Source organism: Girardinichthys multiradiatus, chromosome 7, assembly GCF_021462225.1.
Source record: "Girardinichthys multiradiatus isolate DD_20200921_A chromosome 7, DD_fGirMul_XY1, whole genome shotgun sequence".
In the NCBI taxonomy this organism is placed as follows: Eukaryota; Metazoa; Chordata; class Actinopteri; order Cyprinodontiformes; family Goodeidae; genus Girardinichthys; species Girardinichthys multiradiatus.
In genome coordinates this window covers 42,138,191-42,147,927 of record NC_061800.1, presented here as the reverse complement: position 1 = coordinate 42,147,927, position 9,737 = coordinate 42,138,191, and positions in this window count along the sequence as shown.

The following is a 9,737-nucleotide window of genomic DNA, read 5'->3' as shown; positions in this document are numbered from 1 at the left end:
GATGGAATTTTCTGAAAATTTGGCAAAAACATCCAGTTGGACTTAAGAATAAACTGAATAGGTTTTTCGTTCATTCGTTCGTTCGTCGTCTTCCGCTTATCCAGGACCGGGTCGCGGGGGCAGCAGACTCAGCAGAGACGCCCAGACGTCCCTCTCTCCAGACACCTCCTCCAGTTCCTCCAGGGGGAGCCCAAGGCGTTCCCAGGCCAGCCGAGAGACATAGTCCCTCCAGCGTGTCCTGGGCCATCCCCTGGGCCTCCTCCCGGTGGGACGTGCCTGGAACACCTCCCGAGGAAGGCGTCCAGGAGGCATCCTGTATAGATGCCCGAGCCACCTCAACTGGCTCCTCTCGATGTGGAGGAGCAGCGGCTCTACTCCGAGCCCCTCCCGGATGGCCGAGCTCCTCACCCTATCTCTAAGGGAGTGCCCGGCCACCCTACGGAGGAAGCTCATTTCAGCCGCTTGTATCCGTGATCTCGTTCTTTCGGTCATGACCCAAAGTTCATGGCCATAGGTGAGGGTAGGAACGTAGACCGACCAGTAAATTGAGAGCTTTGCTTTTCGGCTCAGCTCTCTCTTCACCACAATGGACCGGCACAGCGCCCCCATTACTGTGGCAGCTGCACCGATCCGTCTGTCGATCTCCCGCTCCATTCTTCCCTCACTCGTGAACAAGACCCCGAGATACTTAAACTCCTCCACTTGAGGCAGGAACTCCCCTCCAACCTGAAGAGGACAAGCCACCCTTTTCCGGTCGAGTACCATGGCCTCGGACTTGGAGGAGCTGATCCTCATCCCAGCCGCTTCACACTCGGCTGCGAACCACCACAGCGCATGCTGTAGGTCTTGGCTAGAGGGGGCCAGCAGGACCACGTCATCCGCAAAAAGAAGAGACGAAATCCACTGGTCCCCAAACCAGACCCCCTCCGGCCCTTGGCTGCGTCTAGAAATCCTGTCCATAAAAGTTATGAACAGGACCGGCGACAAAGGGCAGCCCTGCCGGAGTCCAACATGCACTGGGAACAGGTCCGACTTAGTGCCGGCAATGCGGACCAAACTCCTGCTCCGCTCGTACAGGGACCGGATGGCCCCTAATAAAGGGCCCCCGATTCCATACTCCTGGAGCACCCCCCACAGGGCATCACGAGGGACACAGTCGAATGTCTTCTCCAGGTCCACAAAACACATGTGGACCGGTTGGGCAAACTCCCATGAACCCTCGAGCACCCTGTAGAGGGTATAGAGCTGGTCCAGTGTTCCACGGCTGGGACGAAAACCACACTGTTCCTCCTGAAGCCGAGGTTCGACTATCGGTCGGACTCTCTTCTCCAATACCCTGGCGTAGGCCTTACCAGGGAGGCTGAGGAGTGTGATCCCCCTGTAGTTGGAACACACCCTCCGGTCCCCCTTCTTATAAAGGGGGACCACCACCCCAGTCTGCCAGTCCAGAGGCACTGTCCCCGACCGCCACGCAATGTTGAAGAGGCGTGTCAACCATGACAGCCCTACAACATCCAGAGACTAGAGGTACTCAGGGCGGATCTCATCCACCCCCGAAGCCTTGCCACCGCGGAGCTTTTTAACCACCTCGGTGACTTCAGCCTGGGTGATGAAAGAGTCCAACCTGCGTGATGGCAGGATTGAGGAGATCCTCGAAGTACTCCTTCCACCGCCCGATAATGTCCTCAGTCGAGGTCAGCAGTCTCCCGCCCCCACTATAAACAGTGTTGGCAGAGCACTGCTTCCCCCTCCTGAGGCGTCGGACGGTTTGCCAGAATCGCTTCGAGGCCAACCGGTAGTCCTTCTCCATGGCCTCACCGAACTCTTCCCAGGCCCGAGTTTTTGCCTCTGCCGCAGCACGCTTGGCCTCACGGTACCCGTCAGCCGCCTCAGGAGTCCCACAAGCCAACCACAGCCGATAGGACTCCTTCTTCAGCTTAACAGCATCCCTTACTGCCGGTGTCCACCACCGGGTTCTGGGATTGCCGCCACGACAGGCACCGCAGACCTTACGGCCGCAGCTATGGGCAGCAGCATCGACAATAGATGCAGAGAACATGGTCCACTCTGAGTCTATGTCTCCAACATCCCCCGGGATCTGGTCGAAGCTCTCCCGGAGGTGGGAGTTGAATACATCCCTGGCCGAGGGCTCCGCCAGGCGTTCCCAGCAGACCCTCACTATGCGCTTGGGCCTGCCGAGTCTGTCCGGCTTTCTCCTCCTCCAGCGGATCCAACTCACCACCAGGTGATGATCAGTGGACAGCTGAATAGGTTTTTGTGATATATATTTTACTTTGAGGCATTCATGCAATTATTTCATAGTTGCTTATCTGTAGTGTCCCACTGTGTGCTTTTATATTTTTTTCATATTTTTATACAGTTTTGCCTCAATTACTGCTCTGGGTGTGTTCATCTTTTAGGAAATGGCATGTTTTATTTGATCATTAAATTAGTTGATTATTAAATTAGTTGATTATTTAATCAATTAAATGGAATTAACCCAATCGTTTCAACTCTACTGTAAAGTATAAAAGTAAGATCTAAATGTAAAATCTAAAAATAAATTATTGTTTTATCACCAGGACATGACTAAGTCTACTACACCACAGTGCCATAGAAGCAACAACTGTTGGAATCTACATATCTAGAGGAACTCCCAACAGTGACAATAAGTGCAATGTGTGCATCAAACTCCATTTATAATATAATGCTGTTCTACAACGGATGTAAAATGTGCCATTTTGACAGTTCATCCAGGTTATAGAATATAATGTGTGGGTAGGGAGGGGTGGAAGGATCTGATACCAGTTTTGTTGTACGTTTTGGAGCAATGTGTGCATCAATACACCATTTATAATGTAATGCTGTGCCATTTTGACTGTTCTTCCAGGTTATAAAATAAAATGACTGCACCAATGAGCCAATGCAATAATTGTTAATGAGCGTTTGCATTTAAAAACAAACTGACATTTCATGTGTGTGGAGGTCCAGATACCAGTTTTGTTGAATGTTTTGGTGCAAATTCTTTTAAATCAATACACTATTTATAATGGCTGTAAAATGTGCCATTTTAACTTTTTGCAAGTCATTGAATAAAAGCTTTTATTGTGTCAAAATGTTTTCTAAATGTCAACTTAGTTGGTGGGGGGAAGTGGGTAACAAGTTGAAAATAGATTGTAGAATAGAACTTAATTTGCATTTAAAATTTGGTTTTAATTTAGAATAAGGTTTATTTTTTGAGTAACATTTATTTTTAAAATTTTTAATGATATTAAAGTATTAACATTATCAAGGTGTCATTAGCATATAAAATTAATGTTGAATTTAAGTAATCAAATTGTGTTGGAATAAAATGACTTAGTTGTGCTGAAGTCAAATGACAAAAGTGAAATGATAGCAGAACTTAATTTATTCAAACACATTTTAATCATTTTGTAGCAACATAAAATACTTGTGTTTACTGAATATAACAACTTTGTGTTAAATGAACACAACAGTGTAGATTGCTGCCAAAGTAAAAACTTTGTGTGCAACCAATGTCCACTATTAAATTGAGTAAATCCAATGCATTATTTTTTTCAGTGTTCTTTCCCTTATCTGCTCAGTTTTAAACTTTATACAGTATTACACATTTCATTCTTCAGCTTTCAGCATTCTCTTTAAAACATCGTTGCAAAACCATCACTTCATTCTTTTTATTCATGCTTTACAAATGATTGTTATTTTTCTTTCATATATAGCTGATTGAGAATGTCTAACCTTAATGTTTTTCCTCTAATTCTCAGTTCTTAACCACATTTCAATCATACATCTTTTAACTTGTTAATCAAAGATTGCTAATTTTATTCAATACATGTGAAAGAATATAAAATCATCATACATCATTTCTTTGGATGTACTTGTTTATATGTTTGCAAAAGATAAGACATATAATATATGGCAAATAATACATGGCTCCACACAGGCCTCTCCAGTCTCTCAGCTCCAGAATATGAGAATATGCTTGTTTCACTCCTCACTGTTTCAACTGTGTGTTTTAATAATTATTGCATGGATTACATGGAAAGATCTCACCTTATTTTGACACCCCCTTCTTGAGATCAGACTGTATCCATGCTAAAACGTTAGAGAAAATCAAGGTCTGTATCATAAACACACAAGGAGAGGAACTCATCTTCCAAGTAGTCTGAGTAATGTGGTGATCGGGGCACTGGCGGCGGGGACCAGACATCGAGAACTTCAAACTCGTCGATGAAGTCAGGATGCATCAAAAGGGGAGATGACACAGGCTCCTTCCGGAGGACAGGTGGTGAGGGAGACCCATCAGCAGCGGATTCCCCTTGTGAGGTGGTGTCAACAGGGCTATGGATAGGCGAGAGGAATGGGGGTAAGGGCGAAGGGGGGGAGAAGGGTTGAGGAGGCCATCAGCCAGCTGTGGAGGACCCGTCTCCTCACGCATGGAGTCACCTGTTGGAGAAGTCTGGGAGACTAGCTCCTCCAGCGAGACCGGCTGGTGTTGCTCTTCATCATCACCTGCAGACGTTTGGCAGGTGACGCTCTTGGTGGTGACAGAGGTTTGAGTGCTGCTCTCTGCAGTAGTGATTGACACCTAGCATCCCTGGACCTCGGTGCCCCGAGGAGGCAAATCAGGGGAGCCATGGGCGCCAATAGCAACAACCCTCCCATCGAGTAGATGGAAGGTGGGCAGCCAGAATCCATCTTTAGGATCTCTCCAGATTTAACTGATGATGGGGAGATACATTCCCCCTTGCTGTGTCTTTATCCTAAAAGTGTGTGCAGCAGCCCCGAAGGCCGATGTCCAGGTCACCTTGTATTGTGTCTGAAGATTTCGGCTCATGGTCATGGAGATATAGGGAAGATCTCCAAGACCCTCAATGCAGACAACACTTGTCACTGTAGCATAGTTGACAGCAATAGAGAGACAGTGGTGACACCAATGCGCCTCAGGCGTGACCCAGAGGTATCTGAGCACTGAGGCTGAAATCCCACATCTGGAACAGGAGACTGTGTCCTGGAGAGATATATTGGAGGCCTGTAAGTGGATTTTTCAGGAACATAATGTGAACCCTGGATAATCACCTCCAGGGTTAAACTAAACGAAGAGATTAACTAATTATAGAAGCATGCGTTCTAGCAGGTGAAAATCAGACTGTAGTGCTAGACTACTTCTACAGGTCCTTCTCAAAATATTAGCATATTGTGATAAAGTTCATTATTTTCCATAATGTCATGATGAAAATGTAACATTCATATATTTTAGATTCATTGCACACTAACTGAAATACTTCAGGTCTTTTATTGTCTTAATACAGATGATTGTGGCATACAGCTCATGAAAACCCAAAATTCCTATCTCACAAAATTAACATATTATTAAAAGGGTCTCTAAACGAGCTATGAACCTAATCATCTGAATCAACGAGTTAACTCTAAACACCTGCAAAAGATTCCTGAGGCCTTTAAAACTCCCAGCCTGGTTCATCACTCAAAACCCCAATCATGGGTAAGACTGCCAACCTGACTGCTGTCCAGAAGGCCACTATTGACACCCTCAAGCAAGAGGGTAAGACACAGAAAGAAATTTCTGAACGAATACGCTGTTCCCAGAGTGCTGTATCAAGGCACCTCAGTGGGAAGTCTGTGGGAAGGAAAAAGTGTGGCAGAAAACGCTGCACAACGAGAAGAGGTGACCGGACCCTGAGGAAGATTGTGGAGAAGGGCCGATTCCAGACCTTGGGGGACCTGCGGAAGCAGTGGACTGAGTCTGGAGTAGAAACATCCAGAGCCACCGTGCACAGGCGTGTGCAGGAAATGGGCTACAGGTGCCGCATTCCCCAGACCTGGGCTACAGAGAAGCAGCACTGGACTGTTGCTCAGTGGTCCAAAGTACTTTTTTCGGATGAAAGCAAATTCTGCATGTCATTCGGAAATCAAGGTGCCAGAGTCTGGAGGAAGACTGGGGAGAAGGAAATGCCAAAATGCCAGAAGTCCAGTGTCAAGTACCCACAGTCAGTGATGGTCTGGGGTGCCGTGTCAGCTGCTGGTGTTGGTCCACTGTGTTTTATCAAAGGCAGGGTCAATGCAGCTAGCTATCAGGAGATTTTGGAGCACTTCATGCTTCCATCTGCTGAAAAGCTTTATGGAGATGAAGATTTCATTTTTCAGCACGACCTGGCACCTGCTCACAGTGCCAAAACCACTGGTAAATGGTTTACTGACCATGGTATCACTGTGCTCAATTGGCCTGCCAACTCTCCTGACCTGAACCCCATAGAGAATCTGTGGGATATTGTGAAGAGAACGTTGAGAGACTCAAGACCCAACACTCTGGATGAGCTAAAGGCCGCTATCGAAGCATCCTAGGCCTCCATAAGACCTCAGCAGTGCCACAGGCTGATTGCCTCCATGCCACGCCGCATTGAAGCAGTCATTTCTGCAAAAGGATTCCCGACCAAGTATTGAGTGCATAACTGTACATGATTATTTGAAGGTTGACGTTTTTTGTATTAAAAACACTTTTCTTTTATTGGTCGGTTGAAATATGCTAATTTTGTGAGATAGGAATTTTGGGTTTTCATGAGCTGTATGCCAAAATCATCCGTATTAAGACAATAAAAGACCTGAAATATTTCAGTTAGTGTGCAATGAATCTAAAATATATGAATGTTAAATTTTCATCATTACATTATGGAAAATAATGAACTTTATCACAATATGCTAATATTTTGAGAAGGACCTGTATGTTCATAACCAGTGTGGGAAATAAAATGTGTAACCTGTGTTAGTATAAGACATTGTGTGGCCTGCAGAAGTATTTCTCACAAGAGAGGAAAGTGGAAAATTACTGAGAACTGCCTGTGTGAAAATTGGTGATAAGTGTTACTCCCTGCTTATATCAGTAGATACGGGATGCAACTGGTGGACAATACCAGTCTAAATATGGTCTGCCGGAACAATGTGTACGTGACTATGTGTAGAAAATATTGTAAACAAGGGCGCTGCCCATTTTTCGTGTGTGTTTTAATAAAAGAAATGAGCCCAGTCAGGAGAGTCTGAAGAAGTCTCGGTGTATCCTACCTACATGAGCTCTTCTTCCCCTGGGTCCAGGTAATTGAACGACATACATTCTAATGTGTTGTGAATTCCTCCAGGTTACAGTGAATAAACGAACGCGCAGAAGGCCCCGGTAAAGGGGTACTTCAACAATTTGGTGACCCCCGACGTGGACAACAAGACAGACGGAAACTTCTGAGACCAGGGTGCCCATTAGTCTTCTAAAAAGGTGAGGCAGAGCCTATTTTATTAAACTCTCCGATTGAATTTATATATAGGCTAAATTAACCAGGTCTCAGTTGGTTCTGAATGTCATTTTACTCTGCAAAACTGTAAAAGAGTGTGTGTTAACTGGACGTGTTAAAATAAAGTCAGATAAGATTTGCTGACAGTGTCGGCAAAATACGGCAGCTTGAAGGTTAGAGGCCTCATTTAAAGCTGAAAAAACGGTGATATTGCTGGGAGTGGCGTCCCAACTTATTGATTGACGGATCAATAAGATATAGCTGGGTTTAAGTCCCGTGTTTTGGCAAAACACAAAGGATTAAAAGAGGTTAAAGTCCTCACGAACCTTCCTCTGAATTGTTTTAAACAGGTGACTGATTCATTCAGAAATTTTATGAAGGGTAGACGCCCATCTAGTGGACACACAGAGGAATTACTCAAGCGACTGGTAGTGCAGTCGATGTTAAATCATTGGACACTCATTCTGAATAAAAAATGCGGTTGAATTTTTAATTATTTGAGGGAAAATAAAAAACATTCATTGAATATAAGGTGAAGTGGCTTTGTAGTGGATTGTTTCTGCATATTTATGCATTTCCTGTGTGCGAGTGTCTGTCACAGACAGTGGTGTTGAATTGAGGAAGTCCGAGCTGGACTGTGTGTGTGCGAATGAGCTAGATGATTAGTAGGGGTAAAATAAAAGACAAGTACTAGGTATAGGCATCTGCAGTGCGGATTGTGAATATTAAGTGTTTTTGCTGATATTAAATAGGACTGACTGTGACAAGCGCTGACTGTGTGTGTGTGTGTGTGTGTGAGACCGGGTGAAGCAGCAGAGAGCTGGCTCACCATTGCAGTTGAGTAAAAGCACTGTGTTGTTAACAACGACAATACAGTGATAAGCGGATTTTATATGCATATTGTGAAGCGTTAATTGAACATTAATTTCACAAGATTTTAAACAACATGGAAGGGAAATTTCCGGAAACATCAGGATGGGTGGATTTAGAAACCCAATTGACTAACATGCAAGCACTGCTTCTCCAAACGAGAGGTAAGGAGGAAATGGAAAAAATGAAAGAGAAGATCGAAAAACAAGTAAGAGAACCAATGAAGGCGGATGGAATTAATTTGACGGACAAGTGGAATTTAGGTGATCGGTTTAGAAAGAAACTGAACACAGCGAAGAAAAACAAACAGGACGCACAAGGTAAGTTGAATGAAGCTACTGTTTGGTCTAAAAGTAAGTACAACACAAACATAGATAAATATGAAAAAGAGGATCGCTTCTGGGGAGACATGCTTTTAACTCATCAAGGAGGAATGCACACCATGACGCAGAAAGGACCCAGAGGAGGAGACAAGAAGGAGGGGTCAAAATCAGCTCAGGGGACGAGCCCAGACAGACTGCCCCCCGAATGCACCCTCCACCAAGTACATCTCACTCACTGGTGCACCCACACTGCCCCCTGGTGAATTGTACCCCATATTGGAAGTAGAGAATCGGATACTTGTACTGCAGGGCTTGGACATTCCAGAATGGGGAGCTGGATCTGTTGGTGGAAGTTCCTGATTATTTATGTCAGCATCTGATGGCTCATTTCAGGATGCAGAAAAGGCAGCCTTTCAGGACAGAGAGGTAAGAGAAAGAAAACAACAACAACAACGAGGCATCAGTCTAACAAATCCCTTTTGCTCACCCCCACAACAATCCTCTCAACCAGCTTCTCTAATTTCAGAGGCTGGGACACGGGGGCCATCCGGGACACCCGGCCCAGGCTCTGGCTTAGAAGTAGCAGGGACTGATCCGGTGGGATCAGTGGCTTTACTGCTAAGTGGATCCTGGAGGCCAGATAGGGTTTTGTGTCCCAATCCTTTTCTCACACCCACACCTTGTTACACCTCTACCCCAGCTGTAGAGCTGCAGGAAAACAGGCACAGCATACCACAGGAAGATGGAGAAGACAGAGCAGATCCGCAGCAAAACCATCCTGAGGATGGATCCCCAATACGCAGTCAGACAGTTGGACAGTTAAGGGAACATTTAATCCGCAAAGCTGCAGCTAAACCAGAAGCTTTAGTTATGCCCCAAAAGCCAATTATCCCCTTTTACAGCAACAAGGCTCTGGAGCCCCCTGTAGGTATAAACCTTTCTCTCTGGGCGACATTACGGCTCTCTGTGACAAACTGCCCCCCATAACTGAAGGAGCAGCAGTGTGGCTCCAGACTTTAGACACCCTGACGGCAGGCACCACACTAGGATTGGGAGATTATAGAGCATTGGCAGCACGTTGCATGCCACACCACACATGTAGAGAGATTGAGACTGTTGATTACACCTCAAGAGCCCCGGATTCTGACCTCTTCACCCAGCATGTCCACTGGCTAGGTGATGCATTGAGAACAGCATACCCTGTAACCAGGGGACGCACCATTCC